Below are 20,818 nucleotides of genomic sequence, written 5' to 3'. Positions count from 1 at the left end.
AACCCACGGATGGAAGGCTGCAGAGACACAGGAATCTACGGCAACCTTGTTTGAATAGCAAGAGAGTGTCTATTACAGACATCTACATGTCTGTTACTGGAAGAAAGTGAAATAAACTGTGATTGCTCCTCACGGAATACCACCTGATAAAAACAAACCCAGCTGATAAAAACAAACAAACAAACAAACCTGATACTGTACATCTTTAAGTATTGAGATGGATTGAGATGGAAAGAGATCTCGAAAAACCAGTCAAAAATCCCTCTGCACAACCTTTGAGAAGGTCTCATAGCTCCATATAATGTCTAGGGGGAAACACTGTAAATCAAAACTTACTAAAAACACTTTATATTTCCATTTGGGAAATACTCCCAAATGTTCCCAATTTGAATGGTTCCATGTCTTTCCTGTTGGGACCCTGACTAACACACCTGTATGTACATATGTTATAGTTTCTATGCATATGTATGAGGGTCTGTATGTGTGTATCTAAGTGTAAGCATCCAGTGCGGGACGGTCCTGCTGAAGCATTTACTGTGGTTCCCCCCGAGGAAGTAGCCTGAGAACAGACAGGAAGACTGTCCAAGGGAAGCCCCTCACTGTATCTGCGCTGCTATACTTTGTACAAAAATGATGTGTTCACATGTCGTTTGTGTAGTCAAATGTTAATTTTAAAAGGAGGGGAGAGGGGCGCCTGGGTGGCTCAGTGGGTTAAACCTCTGCCTTCAGCTCAGGTCATGATCCCAGGGTCCTGGGATCGAGTCCCGCATCAGGCTCTCTGCTCAGCAGGGAGTCTGCTCCCCCCTCCCCCGCTCTGCGTGCCTCTCTGCCTACTTGTGCTCTTTGTCTGTCAAATAAATAAATAAAAATCTTTAAAATATAAAATAAAAATTTAAAAACATAAAATTTAAAAAAAGGAGGGGAGGCAGCAAGGGCAGAAAGGACAAGCGAAGTGAAGGAAGCAGAGAGACCGCGTAGACAGACCCAGCTTCTGTCTGTCCGTCTGTCCATCCTCTCTTCCAGCCAGAGCTGTTGGCCAGTCCCTCTGGCTGAGACCCCAGGCATGCAGATCTGGCCCCAAGAAACTCAGAGAGACGCAAACTTGAACGTGCCCGAGTTCTCCAGGCACCCATGGGGGTGCTTTCTTCGGGGAGCAGCAGGGACCTCGGTTGGGAGGACACAGGTCTTCTGGGCAGGGGATGAGAGGGGAAGGGAGGAGGTCTGCGGTGGCCAAGCCAAGGAACCACCCCGGCAGGTTGGTTGGGGGGGCCCCAGCTCAGCAGGAAGAGGCTGGGCCACAGACACAGTTGGATGTGGCCAAGGTGTGAATGTCCCAAGCCCTGGCATTGGTGGGATGTCCAGGTAGAGAGGAAGCATGTTAGATACATGGGCCTGCGGTGTAAACAGGAGGGTCTGGACGGACACAGACCTGAGGGAAGGGGGTCTCAGAGCCCCACCTGCGAGCAGCATGGCCAAGGGGTTTGTCAGTGGAGAGGAGCAGAAAGAGGAGAACACAACCGATACTGGAGGGATGAGGAGGGAGAAGGTCTAGAGAGGTGGGCAATGCAGAAAGGTCACACACACACACACACACACGCGCGCGCGCACACACACACCTAAGTGTGATGCTTAGAGACCGCACCCCGGGGAGCCTTCATCAGCCTCCTCATCTTCTCCTGCTCTGTCTCTTCAGTTCACAGCTTGGGACTTTGGGCTCCTTGCCCTTAGCCGAGCACACAGGGGGCATTCCGCTCGAATGTGCCAGATGTCTGCCAGGGGGATGGGTGGGTGGATGGACGCCATCAAGGTACAGACCCCGGGTCCTTGCCGGGGATGGGCTAAGAAGTTAGGCAGGCATCCTGAGCAGCCTCTCTGAGGGTCACTTGGTAGGAAGTGGGGACAGATGGGTCATGAGCAGGAGGAGGGGGAGTCAGGGATGACGTTGGGCTCCGAGGAGGGGAGTGACATTCAGCACTAGGAAGAACAGAAGGAGATACCCAACGAGGGTCCCAACATGATGTGGTGGTGCTCTGGGTTCAAGGCACCAGGGCGGGTCTCAGCCGGTCTTGGCTCAGAGAGGGTCAGATCTCCAGGAGCAGAGTGGGAGGGTGTGGCCGGCATCGGCAAGGGGTTCCCGAGGACATGTGCAGAGTAGGGGGAGCACACAGGAAGCGACCAGAGACACCCCACCCCCTGCTCAGGTGTGAAGTGGGTGGAGGAGGAAACACAGTTAAGTAAGAACAGGAAGAGAAACAGGTCACACAGACAGATCGTGGCCCAGACCCCTCCACAGAGGGATGTGTGGATGAAGGGATGAAAAGAGGGAAAGATAATGGACAGACAAACAGCCGGAAAGACAGATGAGGTGGAAACCAACTATAATCATGAACACACAAGTTTACACACACACACACACTCACAGAGTAAGGCACAGAGAAAGAAAAGCTATAAGCCTCAGAAACAGGAGAGAAAGGTGCGGACCAGGCAGCAGTCACGCACACACACGAATAACACGCAGCAGGAATGACGCACAGAGTACAATTCAATAAGGCGCCTCTGGAGAGCGAGAAGCGTGGTAGAGGGAGAGGAAGCCGGAGGCAGGAGGAGGGGGTGGTACGTCAAAGGGAAGTTTAAGAAGTCAAGGGGAGCGGAGCCCTCAGGGAGCAGGGGCGGGGGTGGGGGGCACACACGCTTTCCCCTCAGATGGAGCCAATGGGCCCTGGCTCCCAGACACGAGATGCTCGCGTGCATTGCGGTGGACACATGAATGGGGCAACCCAAGGGGTGAGGACAAAGCCCAAGGAAGGCCCCAGAGTGACACAGGGTGCGGGGACTCCCACTGGCCCTGCAGCTCCACACTCTCCATCCCTGCTCTCGGCCAGCCAGAGGCTGAGAGCTCTGGCTTCCCACTGGCCTTGGCCAGGAGGGACCCCCAGCGGGAGCTCTGGGGGAGAGAGGTCAGTGCGTTCAGTCCCCTGGAGCTCAGGCTGCTGTGTCCCTCTCCTCTCAAGGCAGACCTCGCGACAAGGTTCTGAAAACTTTTCCCAGTGGTAATGACCGCTCACTGCCACTCTCCCTGGGCTCCTGCAGCAGCCCTGGTGGTTGCCTCCACCCACACTGCTGCACCGCTGCAAACAGACTCCACGCAAACTCCCTTCACACGAGGAGACACGTCTTTCCTGTTGGAACCTGTGAGGCTCGGACAGGCACAGCCGTCCAAGGAGTCTTCTGCTGTCTATGGAAGGCTGCATTTTTTTTTTTTTTTTTATAAATAGAGTAAGTCCTGACATCAGTCGTGGAATGAAACATTATTTTCCAGAAAGGAGAGATGACATGAGAAGGGGGGAAAAACAAGGGAGTGGAAGAGAAGAGGGCCACAGACACCTCCCGCCTGCCTCCCTCTGTGCAGACCCCAAGAAAAAGCAAACCTTGGCCCTGGCCCCAGGAGCCTGTGGCCCCGCAGGAGGGGAGACAAAGGCATGCTCAGTGCTTGATGCTCCCAGGGGGCCTTGCTGAGTCCAGAAGGACCTCAAAGGAGGGGACAATCAGGGCTTCCCTGGGGAGCACATAGAACCAGGCCTTTTTCTCTGTGCATGGTCGGGGCCGGGGGGGGGGGCGGCAGGGTTGGAGGAAGTGGAGGGGGCCCTCGCAGCCACTGCAAAGGGAGCATCCCTCTTGCAATACAGGGCAGCCCGAGCCTGGGCTGGAGCTGAGGGTGGTGGGGGTCAGCCTGGGGGTGGGGGCAGAGAGAGGGGAACCAGGACAGGGCGCTGAGCAACCCAGAAGCTCCGTAGAGGCTGACAAAAAGCAACAGTAACAACAACAAAATCTTCCAAGGAAACAGAGGGAGCACAGCCTGAAAAGTGGGAGGAAACCTAGAGCCCTCAGTGTCCACAGCACTGGGCTCCCCAGGGGCACAGAGGGAGTGAGGAATGAAGTGGGCTGGCCATGTTCGTCACCAAGCAGGCGGGGGAACCATGCCGAGCTGCAACAGGGGACTTGGGGTGGGAGTCCTTGACTGCAGAGAGTGTGTCGCAGGGGAAGGAGGAGAAATGACCAATGCCTACTGTTCCCTCCTCAGTTGTCTGTGGATGGAAGGAGAGAGAGGACAGGACGGAGTTAGGAACCTCACTTCTCAGGTGGGAGAGAGTGACCGAATCCACCTGTCAAGAGGACCCAGGAAGAGGGGAGAGAACAGCCATTGCCAGGACAAGGATACTGACTGTGAGGACGGGGAATAGCCAGGGGACGTGGGGGAAGCCCCTGGGAAAAGCCCGTCAGGGAAGAATCATGAAGAATAAGAGGCAGATTAGAGGTGGTAGTAGTGAGAGCGGAGAGGCAGCCAGAACTCTGGCTCTGAAATGGGGCATGGCTCTGGCCAGAGGATGACTTTGGTCCCCCCTTGGGGAGTCTGTGGTGCTGATGGGGCCTCCAAGTGAGCCAAGGAGGGGTAGTGGACACACGGGGTCTGGGGCTTGAGCAGGAGAGCCTGGGTTGGGGGGACTGAGGTGAGGCAGCATCTTGCAGAAGGAGCTTTTGAACCCTCAGGAAAGGACAACAAGTCCAGGGAAAGTAGAAGGGAGAGAAGTAGTGGGGGGGGGGGATGCAGCCGTGAGAGGATCAGTGCTGGGAATCGGGAGGCAGGATGGTCTGGAGGCCCAGACACACACACACACACACACACACACACACACACACACACCATCATGCTCAGAGTGGCTCAAGGTCTTGGGGCACTGCTATCACACATCTTATAGTGCAGTGTGTGGTAACTGGTCTGTCTTCCCCCCAGACTCAATTCTTACAGGACACGGGCTGGGTTTTAAGGGCCTTTGTCCTCAGTGGGGACTCAGTGGGTGCTCAGAGCAAGTTTATTGGGTAGATGGATGGACGGATGGATGGATGGATGGATAAGTAGGTGGATGGATGGCGGGGATGGATGGATGGATGGATGGATGGATGGATGGATGGATGGATAAGTAGGGGGATGGATGGATGCGGGATGGATGGATGGATGGATGGATGGGCAGGTGGATGGATAGGTAGGTAGATGGATCACAAAGCTGATAATAGGGCTGTGGCAGAGGCTCCTCAGAGGGAGAGTTGATAGCACTGGGGGACAGGGGAGGAGGTGGATGGTGTCAGAGAAGACTGGGGCTCCTGCCTATGAAGTCCCACGTGGTGGTGATGCTGAGCACTAATGAGAGCCGGCAAGGACACACATGGGGCAGGGAAGAGCATGTGTTGGGTTTGAGCAGGTGGGGCCAGCGTCCATGGAGGGAGGGGGGGAGAATGAATAGAGTATGGGTGGCAGGGGGACACTAGAGTGTCTGTGCAAAGGACTCTGACTGCAGCCAGAGAGGGGGTGAAACAGGAGAAGGATCCAGGGCAGGGGGCTGGGGGCAGAATGAGGGAAGTTGTGTGAAGTGGGAGGAGTCAGGGAAGGAAGACGGCCAGGACAGACAGACAGACCCTAGTACGCAGCTCAACAAATACGTTTCAGATAAACGGACAGGCAGATGGATGAAAATTCACAGAGAATGACAGAGAGGGTGGGAACCGATGACAGCCTCGCCTCAGAGAGAGAAGCATGACCCAAACCTGTGGGACCCATGGGTGTGCAGGTGCACAGGGTAAGGCGTGGAGAAAGCAGAAAGCTTTACAAGCTTGAGAAAAAGATGTGGAGCTGAGGGGGTGAGCGGTGCAGGCGCGCGTGCACACACACAGACTCAGGAATGACACAGACTCAGAGCAAAATTGACTAACGTCTCTCGGGAGAGCACGAAAGCGCACGGCTGACTGAGTGAGATGAAGACAGCAGCAAGAGGAGCGCGGTGACGGGTAACTTGAAAAGTTAGGAAATAACAGAGAAGAAGTGGGGAAACCTTTAGGGACTGACAGGCGGGCCGATGGAGACACAGGCAGGTGCCTGGGCCCACCTCCAGCGTACACATGCTGAGCCTCCGCCCTGCTCCTGGAACCGGCTAGGTGTGTCCTTGTGGGCAGGCGCCTGGTGACAGGGAGGATGGGGGACGGAGGAGAAGACAGGGAAGGCCACGGGTGTCCAGGAGCTAGGGCCACACCGTTCAGGAACTTAATGTCGCCATCAAATCAGGATAACCTAAGGAGCTGTCCTCTCTCGAGGGGCCTGTCTCGGGCTTTGTTTCCTGATGGGACTTTATTATAGAGACCCGTTCAGAGTGGGGAGCTGGCGGTACACACAGACACGTGTGCACACAAGAGCTAGGCCCACATCCAAACAGAAGTGGGGAAGATGAGGCAGGAAAGGAGGGAGTGAGGCAGGGAAGGAGAGAGAGAGCTCTCTCTGAGGCCCCATGAAGCAGGGCAGCACAGAGAAAGGCCGCAGGGCCCCGAGAACCTAGAGCACCGGGAGCCAGAAGGAGACCTGAGTGGGTTCAGCACAGCCTTATCTCTAATGACAAAGTAGAAACGACCAGAATGTCCCTTCTCGAAGGAAGAGAGAGGTAAACTCACGGGCAGCCCTTCTCTGAAGCCCGGTGCAGCAAAGGGAAAGAACGGACTGCAATCTATGTGCTAAGAGAGAAAATGGGGCCCTCAGAGGGCCGTTGTGCGTAAGCACTGGCTAGAGAATAATATTCACAGTAGGAGGCAGTTTCTTTTAAAAACAAGGACAACAGTGTTCTGAATACAGTTCACCAAACCATACTCTGTATTTTTTAAAGGAATACGTATGTTTCCATTTCCAATTGCTCATGGACTTCTGTTGATTTTGTACCTTGTGACCTTGTAAATTCACTGAATAGTTTTAGGAACTTTTCCGAAGATTGTTTGGAAGTCTCTATGTAAACAATAATGTCCTCAGCTAATAGAGACAGTCTTCTTTCTTCCTCCTCAGTCGGTATGTTCTTTTACTTCTTTTTCCTACCCTGTTGCACTGGCTAGGACTTCCATCCAGTATGATCTGAATGGGAGTCGTGAAAGAAATATCCTTGGCCTACTCTTGCTCTTGGAGGGGGGAACCAGTCTTTCACCACTGAGTATGACGTTAGCTGCTCTTCAGGACTGTGTGTGTGTGATTAATTTTTTTCCCCATTCATTTGATCTGGTTTCCACCTGGGAAAAGAATTAGGCACCAGGATGTAGGATGAGGGGGGACAGTGGAAGAGACTTTAGTTTCATAGGGAATGTTTTTTTTTTTAAGATTTTTAATTTATTCATTTGACAGACAGAGGTCACAAGTAGGCAGAGAGGCAGGCAGAGAGAGAGAGGAGGAAGCAGACTCCCCGCTGAGCAGAAAGCCCAACACGGGGCTCCACCCCAGGATCCTGAGATCATGACCTGAGCTGAAGGCAGAGGCTTTAACACACTGAGCCACCCAGGCTCCCCTCATAGGGAATGTTTTAACCTTTCAAGAAGAAAATGTATTTGTAGATCACTGGTGAGACTGAAAAGTAATTTTTATTTAAAAAACAGAGAGTGGGTGGCAGGAAAGGGAGAAAGGGACCATTGATGAAGAACAAGGAAGAAGAGGAAATCCACCATCCATCCATCTGTGCACCCCTCCTCCCCACCCACCCCCAAATATCCCCTAGCCGCCCCCCTCGCATTCCGTGCTGACATCCAGAGAAGAAATCAGATGCAAGGTTCAATCTGTTGTGGAGAAAGACACCCCAACCAAGGCATGCCTGGCTGTTCCTGGGGGAGAATTCCTGTGAAAGGATGGGAATGTGATGGGATATGGGGAGAAGAGCCATCTGGAGCTTCATCCAAAAGGAGACAACAAGTGCCTTGTTCTTGAATGATAGATTTGGAAGGTGAAGAGAAAGAGGCTGTTGTAGCCTTGCTGACAAGGAGCAGGAACCCGAGGAACATCCATGGGACTCTCTCCATCGACATAAGTAAGGGAAATGAGTCTGTGGATCTAACAAACAGGAGGTTGGTAGAGGGCTTTGCCTGAGTGTCATGGTGGGTACAGAGGAAGTGGGAGCATCAAAGCCTAAGCCAAGATTTAAGCTCCCTGACTCTTCTGAAGATGGAAGAAGAGAGTGGGCAAGAGTGAGACAGGGCAAGATGGAGTGTTTCTCCACAAGTTAGAAATGACCCAGCTGAGAGGAGCCTGGAAAGAAGGGAGAGGACAACCATGGCCAGGGCAACCATGTTGGCCATGAAGATGGGGAGGAACAAGGGGAAAGACTGGAGAGAGATGTTGGAGGAAGAATTGGCAAAAAAAAAAAAAAGGAGTTAAATTGGAGATGGAGGGCAAGGGAAACGAGAAGAAGGTGATGCCTGGATTTCTGGTCTTGGAGATGCGGAGTTGCAAAAGGATGAGGGTGGACATGATGAGGAGCTGGATCCTATCTGGGTAAGTCTGTGATATTTTGGGGGCATCTGAGTGGGGCTGAGGAAGGGTCCATGTATATACATGAGGAAGCTTCTGCATGGAGGTAGTCTCTGGAGCCTTGGGCATGGACAGCATGGTGCAGGAGAAAGACTCATGGAAAGAGAAGAGCAGACTGCAGCCCTGGGGAGCACCAATTCTAGAGATCTAGAAGGAAGAAGAAGGTCTGAAAAAGTGGCCAAAGCAAATAAAACAGATGTCACACACACACACCAAATATACACAGTGTAGTGGCCACAGTGACATAAATTCTTGGAACACTCCCCATCACACATCTTTTAATCCAGTGATAACTGGTCTGTATTCTCTCTGGACTCTGAGCTCCTGTAGGACGTGGTTTGGGGAATTTGTCCTCAGCAGAAACCAGGTGGGTGCTCAAAGCAATTTTGTTGAGTAGGTGGATAGATGGATAAGTAGGCAGGTGGATTGGTGGATGGATTGATGGTTGGATGGTTGGATGGCTGGATGGTTGGATGGATGGATGCAGTGGTCCAGGCTTCAGTTTGCTGGGCCCAGGTTGAGACAGGGGCTAATAAGAGAGTGCGAGGTGGGGGCTGCTGAGGAGCTTTTGGAGAAAGATTCTACAGGAAGGAGAACAGATGGGCTGTGGGAGGCAGGAGAGTGAGGACTCATATGACTCGGGGCTCCTGGCTGCAGACCCAGGCAGGCAATGACAGCACTAATGAGAACAGGGAGAGAACCCCATTAGAGGTGTGGAAATGATGTGGCAAGTTTGTCATACCCTGGGTTTGAAGTACCAAGACCAACTGGGGATTGGCTTTGAGTTTTCAACTCATGAACAAAAAGAGTGTGGCCTGCAGGGTTGTCAGCATCGAGGGCAGGATAAGCATGTGCAGAAGGGGGTTGGAGCCCAGTGCACACACTGGGGGCCCCAGGGTGTGAAGGCAGGTGGCGGGGAGAGGAGAGAACGAGACAGGCAGTGGACAGCAGACGGCCGTGCACTCACACAATACACATGTACCCACAGACTGGCCCAGATCTTGGCATGAAGCTTGTGTTTAATAAACCTCCTGTGGATGAATCAACAAGTAAATGGACAAAGTGTGAATGACAGTGACCCAGACACAGCGAACCACCTTAGCCTAAGCGCTAGAGGGAAAGATGGGACTGACAGATGTTCACACACACACACACACACATCAAGTGAGAGTGTCCAAAGAAAGAGCATAACTCTATAAGCCACAGAGAGAGAGAGCTGAAAGGGAATGTAAGCCAACATGAGTATGGGCACACGCACATAGTGCAAATGCTCACAGACTCAGAGCAAAAATTCAACAAGGCTCCTCTACAGAAGTAAAGGAAATGTGGCTTTCCCTAAAGGCAATGAAGGAGTGAGAAAGGGACCCTCACACAGACAACATGGACACACAAACAGACACACTATGCACAAACACTCACATTGTCACTCACTGGATCAGAATCTGGCACTTGTCAGATAATGGATGGATGGATGGATGGATGGATGGATGGATGGATGGATGGATGGGCAGGTGGATGGATAGGTAGGTACATGGATGGATGGTGTAATCTAGAGATGAGAACAAAACCTGATAAAAGATCCAGAATGTGAGTGATTCACATACACGTAAATCATACAACACACACCTACACTATCCAACATAGTATCTATTGCAAAGTACTTAAAGATGGAATAACTTCATAAAGTAATAAATTAACAAAGGAATGAATGAATCAAATCAGAAATTCCATCAAAACCCATTGAGAGAGACAGAAATGTGACCTGTGGTAAGACAGACGCAGATGCACACATGCAGGTGTGGGTATGAATTCACACTCACACATACACACAGATGATCCACTCCCAAGGGGTAGACCACAGCTGTGAAGGTTCAGAGGGAGAACTCAGAAGCTGGGAAAGAATGAAGAAAACACAGTAGAGCAAGGCAGTGGGGCATAGGGCTGGAATGGAGGGTACAGAGATGAGAGCTGTCAAGGAACAGATATGACAGAACTTGGTCTCCGGTCAGATTCATGCATTTCAGTCATGAGTATTTACAAAGCAACTACTATGAGCCAGACACTGTTGAATGAGGAAAATTATAGCAGAGAACAGAACAGACTCAGCCTCTGCTCTCCCAGACCAGACGTCCCAGTACAGAAGGCAGGGGAGAAAAAAGCCATGTAAGTTAAGGGGATCATTTCTGATGTTGATATGAACTAGAAGGAACATAAGGCAGAGTGGTGAGATGAAGCCCTGGGGGAGTGGGGAGGAACACTTCAGAAAGGATGATTAGGTAAAGCCTCCCCCAAAGTTGTCGATTTGAGCTGAGAACTGAGGTCTAAGGAGGAAAGAGGCAGCCCTATGAGTTTCTGGGAGAAGGGGCTCCCAGGATGAAAGAGTGGCAAAGCTAAAGTCCTGACACAGGAATGAGCTTGGCATGTTGGAGGGCTAGCAGGGTAGCCAGTGGGGTTGGAGCTGAGTGAGTGAGAGGGAGAGGCAGCAGGAGGGGGATCCGGAGAGGTGGTCAGAGCCACACATGTCAGACTTTTCAGGGGGTGGCCAAAGTTTAGGTTTTATGCTCAACACAGTGGGAAGCCAATGGAGGTTTTTAAGCAGGTGTTGGTCTGATTCAGTCTAAGATCCTTCTGGTTGTTGATGGAGAGTGAATTGAATACAGGAGGATAAGCGGGAACCCCAGGAAGAGGGCTGGGCTGCTGTCCCAGAGAAGCTATGGGGTCTTGAGCTAGGATGGAGCAGCTAGAGTGAAGAAAGCAGAATGGACTTGGGATCTTTGGGAAGTTTGGTCAGTGGGACTTAGTATATTAGCATGGATAGATATAAGTGATGGAGACAACAAGGGACTCCAGGATAACTTTTAAGCAGTTAGGGTGGTGTCATTCACTGATATGGAGATGGAGCATGTCTCTGGGGGATATAGAACAAGTTCAGCTTTGAACACAACAAATTTGAAAGGCCTCTTGGGCATCCAAGTAGAGAAGTTGACTGGGCAGTACAGTCTGGAGTTGAGGGGGTGGTGAAAGGTTGTGAGTCATCAGCAAATAGAGAGTATGTCCAACCATTGAACCAGATGAGCTCCCCAAAGGAGAGTGTTTAGATGAAGAAGAGGAAAGCCATTCGGAGATTGGGGGAAATGGGGAAATGGAAGGATCCAGCTGAAGAGCCAAGAAGGAAAATCAGAAGAATGTCATGTCATAAAAGCCAAGAGAAGTGAATGCTCTGAAACCAAGGAAGTGCTTGACCCCATGCCACATTGCTGATGTGGTGACAAGGAAGGTGGGGATTGAGAACTGACCATGGGATCTGATGAGACAAGAGCATTGGTGACTTTGCCAAGAGCATTGTCAGTAGCAGGGTCGGGATGAAATGTTAATTAGCAGGGGTCAAAGAGAGAATGGTTGGATTTCCAAGGTCCTGTTGAGATCAAAGCCATGAAATGAGAAAATGAGATGGGATGACAGCCGATGATGGCTAGGGACTGGGATGGCTTGAAATTGGGATTTCAGATCAGAGCTGTCATTGGGTGACAAGGTCAAAGATGTGTTCCTGGTTGAGGTCAAGTGGAGGACAAGGTTGTCAGCACTTGGTGTCGGCTACACGAACCAGTGGGTGGGAAGTCAACAAGGATGGCCAAAGGACTGGGAATAGAGAGAGGGCAGAGCCAGAAAATATAGTCCTCAGTGACTAAGGGTGCTCATGGGGAGATTGGCAGTTGACCAACCAATGAGAAGTAATGGGGGAATGAGCAAAGCCGAGTCAAGAGTGATATGGGGGTACCACCCTCTGTAATAGGACACATAGTAGTCTTATTGACCAACCCAGGGACCCCAGCAGGAGGAGCATGTGTTGGGGAAATCGCTGAGTCTACTATGGGACACATGGAGTGGCAGTTACCAAGGGACACCCAAGTGGAAGCATTGACAAATGGCTGACCATACAGATCTGGGGTTCAAAATCATGATTAGGCAAGAGAAACTCAAAGGTCATTGGTATTTGAGTGGCCGTTGAAACAGATGGCAGGTAAACAGGTGGAAAGAGAAGTGAAGAGTCTGGGGACACAGGCCTGGGGATGAGAGGCAGTGGCATGTCGGAAGTGGGGCCCTTGTCTTAGGTTTGGGTGGTGGCTATGCCAGTTACAGAAGGGAGGGGGGTTGGTCAGGGGCCAAGTTTGGTGGATGCAAGTCCAAGGATCATTGGGAGCATGTTCAAGTTGAGTTGCCCATAGACTTCCACATGGAGATATCCAGAAGGCCCCTGGGCACAGGAGTCTGGTGTCCAGGTCCTGGCTGGGAGTCATTTGCATAAAACTGGTGTTCAAGTCATGGGACTAGAGGAATCAAGATTCCTAAGGAAGCGAGGAGAGACAGACACAGAGAGATATCCAGAGACAGCCACCAACACTTCATCCACCCTTACAAGAGGTTCTCCAGCTTTTCTCCAGCAGCCAGTCATGGAAGTACAGGAGGAGAGACGGGGCTGGTATCCTGAAGGCAGAGAACCGCATCACAATGCTGCTGAGAGTTCCAGGAAAATGTACATGTCTCTTAAACCTGTGGCTTGGAGACCACACGGATGTCCTTGGGTGGGGGGCGCTGACGGCAGCAGGCGGAGGGAATGAGCTAACGGGGGCAATTCTTTCCCAAGTTTTTCCAAGAGGAGGGAGTAGTTGGGGTAGAAATAGAGTCAAGGGAGGAATCTTCTTCGGAGATGGAAGAGATCTACACGCGGGCTGGAGGAATTCAGAATTTTTCAAAGGGTAGCCATCCTTCCAAAATGTTAACAAGTACTGCCTCACAGACAAAGCAGCGCAAGGACGCAGTGGGGACTGAGAGGAGGGCCAGGAAGAGAAGAATGGTGTGCCCACTGGGTCATTCATTCATTCATTCATTCAGAAAATCTCTAATAACAGCTGCCCATTTAATCTTTCATAACGGCTCCGGATTGTGAGCCCGGCCCCGCCGTAATAGCTTTTCCAAATTCATCTAATCCTCGAGACACTCCATGAGGAACGTGACGCGGGCAGATTTATTTACAGACCAGGGGACTTGGGAAGGTGACAGGTGTTTAAGCAAAAAGTAGAGGGGTGGGCACAGAGGTGGGGGGCCAGGAAGCAGAGACAGATGGCTGTGGGCAGCAGGAGCTGGAGGAGTCAGAGTTGACTCTGCTGCAGCCAGTGGGCACTAATGAGAACAGGAGAAAAATGTGTTTGGGGGCTAAAGAGACAAAGTGGGGGGTGGGTATTTATAGTCATCTGTGGAAAGGCTTAGCTGGTGCTAGCATACGTCTCTCTCCTCGTGGACTGTAGGGAGAGATTAGGGGGTCCAGCCCAGAGGGGAGGGGATATAATGTCCAAGGAGAAGGTGCAGAGTGACGGCACCAGGTGCTCAAGGCAAGGCATGAGGTGCAGAAAAGAGAAAGACTCTGGGACCCTTTACACGTCAAGAGAAAAAATGCTTAATACATATCACCTTATGTCACTTAGAGGATGCCTCTGGAACCAGACAGCCTGGACAAATCCCACCTCCACTACTTACTTGCTGTGTAACCTGGAACAAGTCACTTGACCTCCCTGAGACTTCCTTTCCCCATCTGTAAAATGGGGATAATGACATATCATTTTTCTAAGGATTAAAGGAAAAGCACATATAAGGGATGTAGGGTAGTTTCTGACGTGCAGTAAGTACTATACAAAATGAGGTGTTGTCGGACGCCTGGGTGGCTCAGTCAGGTAAGCATCTGCCTTCAGCTCGGATCATGATCCCAGGGTCCTGGGATCCAGTCCCCATGTCCTCAGCCTCGCAAGGAGTCTACTTCTCCCTCTGCCCCTCCCCCCCACTCATTCTCTCAATCTCACTCACTCTCCCAATAAATAAAGTCTTTTTAAAAAAAATTTTTTTAATTAGCTGTGTCATTATTATAGGCTGTCTTACTCTACCCTTGAGCACCTGTAGCCTTTGGGGACACAGACATACAAAAAGAGAACAGTGATGTGACTTGAGATTTGGGGTTTTCTTTTTTGTTTTTTGTTTTTTTTAATATTTTATTTATTTATTATTTGAGAGAGAGAGAGAGAGCATGAGCAAGGGGGAGGGGTGTTAGAGGGGGAGGAGAGGATGCAGAGGGAGAAGCAGACTCCCTGCTGAGCAGAAAACCTGATGCGGGACTCAATCCTGGGACCCCAGGATCATGACCTGAGCAGAAGGCAGATGGTTAACTGACTGAGACACCCTGGGGCTCCTTGAGACTTGTTTTGACAGCCACAATTGTGAGAGAAGGAGACAGGGAGGGAGCCACTTCCTAATAGGGGGTCAGCAAAGGCTTTCGAGCAGGGGGTCATTTGAGCTGGGCTTTGAAGGATGCATACAAGTTGACCAGGTAGAAACAGAAGGGTTATGCATTAACCCGGCTACTCTCTACCACCCCGTAAGGGCCTGGCCTGTGCCAGAGGGGTGGGGCCAAAGCTCCAGGGAGGGACTGGGCCTCTGCTGGACACTGTGTCACTCCCAATCTGGTGGGGGAGGCAGAGGTGGTAGAAACACAGTTGACCCTTGAACCATCCAGGGATTAGGGGCCCTGACCCCGGCACATTTGAAAATCGGGTATAACTTTTGATCAGAATCCTTACTAATAACAAAAACAACGATTAACACATATTTTGAAGTTCAAGGTATTATATACTGAATTATTGCCATCAAGAAAGGTAGAGGGAAGAAAAGTTATCCAAAAAAAAAATCATAAGGACAAGAAAATAACATTTACAGTACTGCACTTTATTTATTTAAAAAAAAAAATCTGCATGTAAGTGAACCCCACAGTTCAAATCTGAGCTATTCAAGGGTCAGCTATAGATTGGTAAGAAAGAATAAGGCAGCAGTGGGGGTGGGGATGGGCCAGGGGCTCCCCGGAGGCCCCAGGCAGGATGCTCATGTGGTACTGACAGGAGGGGTCCCACAAGGAAGCAGGGGGAGGGAGCCGGGTAAACGGGATCGGATTGGGAGGGGAGGAAGCTTACATCCCACGCCAGGGGACAGCCATAGCCAAAGCCTTCAAGGTGGACACCTTGCGCTGCTGAAGTCAGCTTGTGTCCCCAGCCGTCCCTCCCCCATTGCCGCTGCCCACAGGCCTCCATGGTTTCTCGGACCCACTCATTCCCTGAATATCTATTTGACGCCTTAGAGGAGCCCCAGCCTTTGCCCAGCCCCTCCCACTCTCCCTTCATCATCCTTCCTGCTCACTTGCCGCCGAAAGGCACGTCACCAAACCCCACCACTGTGGCAGGATCAGTCCCTTGCTCCACGACCTTCACTAGCTCCCTATGGCCCACAGGGCAAAACCCAGAATTCATCCCGGCGGCTCTCACCTCTGGGAGCGGAGTGGGCTGGATAGGCCGCAGCTGACCGCGGGACCGTCCGTCTCTGTTTGGGGTCTGGTGTGCTCGCCCCTTCCACCCACAGACACACACATGCCTCTGTTTCTGTCTTCTGTGTGTGTGTCTCACTCACTCACCCTCTCTCCCACTCCCCATCTCCCTGTCTCTGGCACTGACAGCACGCTCCCTGACTCTCTTTTTCTCTCTTCTCTGTGTGTCTCTGTCTCTCTGTCTTTAGAGTTCTACATCTCTGTGTCTCTCTGTTTCTCCCGGGATCACTGATACTCTTTGATTCTCTCCTTCTCTACCTCTGTCTTCCTTTCTGCCTCTATCTCTGTATGTATGTCTCTCTGTCTCTGCGGTTCAAGATTGCACAGACTAAACGCCCTCGGCACCGCGGGCTCCCTGTGAGCCCCCGTGTGGTTCCTGGACCACCTCCTGAAGGTCTTGCTCCCACCCACTCCCCAACTTTTGTTTTCTCTTCCTCACAGCCTTCTCTGGGCTTGAATTCAATGTGTCTCCCAACCCAATGGCTGGCCCTGCTGTGTGTCTGCTGTACGCGTGCCCACATATGCATTCACAACTCTGTCCATCTGTCTGTCTGTGTCTGCCTGGGTCAGCCCTTCTCTCCAAGTCTTTCTGAGTCACTCAGTCAAATGCTAGCCAGGGATCTCCCGCTACGTCACGGATCAGGACCCCCAGGTCCTGAGGAGAGAGACAGTGACATGAACAACCACGGTTCAGTGGGACCGCATGCCCACGGAGTGCTGGCTACACGCCAGGCCCTCATCGAAGTGCCCGTTTGAGTTTTTCAGTCCTCCTCCTGCCTCTGTCTCAGACTTGAGGAAACTGAGGCATCGGGAGCAAGGCTCCCATGGGAAGCAGTGACCTCCCATTCACCAGGCTCTGGGACCCACACCCTCAGCCTCTGCCACATGCCCCCCTGTAAAAGACGAGCTTCAGAGGCTGTGAGCGCTGCCTCTGCCCCCTGCTCCCAGCATGCCCCAGCTGCCGGGGACGTCATCCAAGTCACCGCAGCCTAGTGGAGGGGGCCTACGAAAAGTCCAAAAGTCTGTGCTGTGCCAAGGCCAAGGCCAAGGCTGGGCCAGGGGAGGGGTTGGGGGTGGGGGAGGTATTTCAGGGAGTGGTTCTGGGGACAGAATTGGCAGGAAGCCGTGAAAGCCAAGAGCAGGTGTTGGAAGGCAAGAGGCAAGTAGGGGCCCCTGCTGGGGGCTGACAGCATGTGACTGGTACTGGCCTGGGGAGACCCCAGATGGTTACTCAGAGGGGAGTAGTGGGGTCCCTGAAGCAAGGACTGGGAAGGAGCTAGGCCAGAGCCTGCCCTGGGACTCCTGGAAACACCAGCAGCTGAGCACACACACATGTGCTCATCCAGGCCCAGTGCGAGCCTGGAGCTGGGAAAGAAGTTGTGTGTGGAAGAGGGGGTGGGGAGGAGAGAGGGAGAGGCATGTGAACAGGATCTGTGATTCAGGCAGAAGAGGGGAGGGCAGCTCGGAGGCAGCCAGAACTGGCCAGCGAGTTGGGAGCCCTTCCTGCAGGTCCAGCTCTGTGCTAAGCATTCTTTACATGAACATTTGCATTTGAGCCTCAAAACTCTAATTATCCCCATTCTTCTGTCGAGGACACTCGAGCTCCGAGGAGGTCACTATTCCGAGGGCCATAGTAAGATGGGAACCCGGTGTCAGGCACCGAAGTCCAGAGGCTTCTTTACTGTGTTCCCTGAGAAACAGAGACAGAGCAGGAATGGAGATGAGAGCCCTCGAGGCAGGAGCTCTTGGAGGGAGACAGCTTTGTTCTTAGAGGGAAGCAGCCTAGGCCTTGGGGAGAGGCTGCGAGGGTCCAGGCTGCCCCACTCCTGCTCCCAGGAGCCATGTCCCACTTCCCAGCCCTTACAAGGGGGAACAAGAGGCAGGCCCTCCTTGCCCAGGCCCCGCTCCTCTCCACCTTCGTCTCGCAGGCGGCCCAAGGAGACCTTCCAGAAAAACCGCCCAGGTTCCAGCTTCCCCTCGCTGCAGGAAGCTGTGCCCCCCACCTGCATTACTCTACCCCCTCCCCAACCCAGGCCTCTAGCTCTTCTTCATTCTTAGGGAACTAGAGAACAAAAAGACAGGCAAGAAAAGGAACAGAAGGGCACAAGCAGGCCCCCCATCACAGGGGGTCCTGCGTCCACAGCAGGACAGAGACAACTCAGAGAGGGGAGGGGGCATGGGCTCTCTTTCGGTCTCTCCTCCACCCCATTTCTTTCTGCTCACTTTCTCTGTCTAGCGCTCTCTCTCTCTCTCTCTCTCACACACACACACACACACACACAGGCACACACACATCTGATAGAGCCCAAGAGAAAAGCAGGGAGGAAGACAGAAAGGCAGACTGTCAGACAGACAGACCTTCCCAGGCAAAGACATCCCAACTGTTCTGCTGGGCTTACAAAGACACACGGGGGTGTCCTAAGTCGGGGGGCAGGGCCCAGATGCTTTTGAAGGAATGAATGAGTGAGAATACGGTGAAATAGAGTGCAGAGAAAGACATACACGGTGAGAAAAGGTTCCCAGGCACATGTAAAAAAGACCCTCAAAATTAGCAGTGGTTTCTTTCTCTCTGGGAGGTGAGATTACAGGGAATTTTTATTTCATTCTGCACGTTCTTTTTGGTATTTTCCACCTTTTCTGCAGTGAACATGTATTACTTCTGGAACCAAAGGAAAACAATAAATGTCATTTCTAAAAGAAAGAAAATGTCCAAAGACGGGGAACAAAGGCTGTCAGAACTACAGAGGCAGCCAAGGCGTGGGGGAGGGGAGTGAGCAAACACGCACGCTCATACACTTACACACACTCTTGCTCACGCGCCCGCACACAGGCTCTTGCTCGGTCACAACCTACACAGGTACACGTACACACACTCACACACACACAGACACACACAAAACCCATTCTTTCTGCTCACAGCGGGAGCAGCCAGAGTGAAATTCCAGAAATCTCCAAGGTAAAGGGTAGAGAAGAAAAGAAAGAACAAGCAGACCAGGAAGACTAGAGACGGATGAACAGACAGTCACACGCAGATCAAGCCCAGGGCGCGACTCAGCCTAGATGTTAACAATGGGCGTTCTATACCCTCATTCTTACGGTGGTTGTGGTTCTAACTTGAATGCGTTTCTCTTATTACAAAGGTAATAGCGCAATTTGTGTTCCTGACAGACACCTTTTTTTTTTAATGATGCTCTGTTTTTTGAATGAGCAAAAGAACTTATGAATGAGAGTGACCAACAGAGACAGAGGGAGAGCAAACTGGGAAGAAGCCAGCGAGGAAGCCAGCAAGGCAAAAACTGCATGGAGGGAGGCACACGTATGTGCGCATGTACACACACACACACATACACACACACGGGATGGGGCCACAGCAAGGCAGCAATTCAAAAAGGCTGCAGAGAGAGGGAAGTGGCAACAGACAGACAGCCTGATGGACATCCGGGGAATCAGACCCATGGACACACTCCCAACAGGCAGCCCAAGGAGCTCACAGAATGGGGACAAAATTCAGAGACCCGGGCAGTGGAAGGGGCACCCTCTCCCATAGACACACACTCCCCAGTCTGCAGAATGAGTTTTATGAATGAATGAAAGTGAGTGTGGATGGAATCCCCAGGGCAGGGCAGCGGGACAGGCTGCGAGGGGCACAGAGACAAACCAGGGTGTGCCAGCCGCAGGCAAGAACCAAGTGCGAGGCAGAGAAGAGGGGCAGTGGAGGGCCTGCAAGGGACAGGCACACATACGGGGTGAGATGTCCAGGGTACAACCCTACCCTGGGTCCACTCCCAGTATGCACCCAGGAGCCCCTTCTCCTGGGAAATGGGACTTCTATTGTTCCTCCGGTGCTTCTCTGTATTTTCTAAACTCTCTATCATGAAGATGAATGCGTTACCTTCGAGATCAGGAAAAAAAAAATGTGCCTTGAAAGAAAATGAAAAGAAAGAAAAATTGGACAGAGAGCGAGTAGAGATGAAGCTAGAGAGAGGGAGCAGGGAAAGGTGATGAGATGCGCGCGCGCGCGCGCGCACACACACACACACACACACATGCAGCCTGAAACTGTGGGGAAACAGGAGGAGGGGAGCAGGGAGGCGGGGCAGGGGTGGGGGAAGTGGGTAGACTGAGGTACTGAGCCCCAAATCCCCACACATCCAAGCTCCCGCAGGGAGAACACACCCCTGGAGGAGCCTGGCGGTGCTCCCAGGGTTCAGTTGGTCCCCTCAAGTCCACTGTACTGCTGCGACTGGGCTGACCCAGAGAGTGGGCAGGGGAAGGGTCTCCCAGAAAAGGGTTCCAGGGCCCAGGAACTCAAAGCAGGGCTTGGGGGAAGGAAGAAGTTGTGGCGTAAAGGTGGGCGAGCTGACCAGGCAGAGGGCAAGGCTTGAGCACAAGGGGAAAAGTGAGGCAAGAGGGAGAGAGAGAGACAGAGAGAGTACGGGAGGAGGCTGCAGGAACAGGCAGGGCCTGGAAGCTGGCTTTGTTGCACAGTGTTTAAGATCTAGAGGTGGAGGGTGTTCCTGCTCCCTGATGGCAACAGAAACAGGGAGACCACAAAGCAGCCCAGGGAGAGATGGGGCAGAGAGAGGAGTCGGCCGAGAGCTGCTTAGGGGACAACATCTGCATGAAGGTTTTCTATGGGTGTGGGGAGCAGAGGAGGAATGAGGAAGGTCCCCAGCATGGAAGCCCTGGGGACCAGGTCTCAGAAGGCGAACATGAGTTTAGATTCATGGCAAACACGAGGGTGTGAGGAGGGGGAGGTGACGGCTGGGGAGAGGGTACAGGTGGGAAGATAAGACTCCCAGGCAGTGCCCCCGGGAGCCCCAGCAGATTGGGAGCAGGCAGAGGGGGTGGGAAGAGGCCCAGATGGGAAGGCACACGGATGGCGGGCACGTACACGTGAGCGCACATGCACACACACACGCGTGCACCAGAGACCAGGAGGAAGAGGTGAGGACAGAGCCTGAGAGGAGGGAGGGAGGGAGACACGTGGCGTGAGACAGAGTCAGACATGGGCACAT

Source organism: Mustela nigripes, chromosome 7 (genome assembly GCF_022355385.1).
Source record: "Mustela nigripes isolate SB6536 chromosome 7, MUSNIG.SB6536, whole genome shotgun sequence".
Classification (NCBI taxonomy): Eukaryota; Metazoa; Chordata; class Mammalia; order Carnivora; family Mustelidae; genus Mustela; species Mustela nigripes.
This window is presented reverse-complemented; position numbering follows the sequence as displayed.